Below are 1232 nucleotides of genomic sequence, written 5' to 3' on the forward strand. Positions count from 1 at the left end.
CCGCATTTTGCCTACCACTGCTAGGTGATGGCACATTACTATATATATCATTTGTTCCCCATATATTTACTTTCTTCATCATCGCACTAGAACCGGCTTCTGAAAAAATATGTTTTTTTAAGTTGATATTTTAGAGAGAGAGGAAGAGAGGGGGAAGGAGGGGGAGAGAGAGAGAGAGAGTAGAGAATTGAAACATCTATGAGAGAGAAACATTGATCACCTGTCTCCTGCACATCCCCTACTGGGAATGTGCCCACAACCAAGGCACATGCCCTTGACCAGAATTGAACCTGGGACCCTTCAGTCAGCAGGCTGACGCTCTATCCACTGAGCCAAACCGGTCAGGGCCATTTTATTATTCTTAAATGTTAATGATTGCCACAATACGTTCAACTAACATCCATCTTCTCATACAGGTGAAATAAGGAAATAAGAGGATATAGTGTATTCACACTGTATATGCTAACCGCCTACTAATCACATAATAGCCGTCTAGGTTACCAGACAGACTGCTGTGGTATCACAGTGCTTGTGTTCAAGCAACCCTTATTTTACAAAACTTATGGCCTAAGATCATACCATGCAATGCACCATTAAAGTCACCCATATGATCAGCGAAGGATTGCAACCTTTGCAGCAACATGTTGATGAGTTGGAAAAAACAAAAAAGACACAGCAACTTCCAGTAACAGTGTTCTTCCAAAACTATTCTGCAGTGATAGTTCCTGTGCTGGTCCGTGGTGACAACACCCTGCTGGGGCAGGAATACAGGAAGTTAGACCCATCCCTATAGCTTTGGGCCCTGTGGGCCCTCATCTGTCCCCAGTGCAATGGCAAAGTTTCACCATTGAAGAGGTGGATAGGATGAGGACCTGGAGACCTATTTCTACCCTGCCCTTGTGGTGATAACTTCTGCATCACCAAGAAAAATGTGGAGAATGGGGAAGACATAGTTACCTGTCCTAGCTGCTCTTATAAAAGTGACTTATGGGCCTGGCTGTTGTTTGGAGCATGTCCTATACAATAAAAGATTGCAGGTTCCACAATCCCTGGTGGGGCACATTCTGGAGGACTGATGGGTGGTCTCTCTCTCTGTCTTCCTCCCTCTCTAAAAAATCAATAAAAACTTGCCAAAACTGGTTTGGCTCAGTGGATAGAGCGTCGGCCTGCAGACGGAAAGGTCCCAGGTTCGATTCCAGTCAAGGGCATGCACCTTGGTTGTGGGCAGGATT

The 1232-nt window shown here is 45.0% G+C and overlaps 1 pseudogene; it reads left to right on the plus strand.

Moving 5' to 3' along the window:
• Window positions 1–580: 580 nt before the first annotated feature.
• Window positions 581–1232, plus strand: part of LOC102756672 — a 49572-nt pseudogene continuing 48920 nt past the window's right edge.

Source organism: Myotis davidii, unplaced genomic scaffold (assembly GCF_000327345.1).
Source record: "Myotis davidii unplaced genomic scaffold, ASM32734v1 scaffold1819, whole genome shotgun sequence".
NCBI classification, from domain to species: Eukaryota; Metazoa; Chordata; class Mammalia; order Chiroptera; family Vespertilionidae; genus Myotis; species Myotis davidii.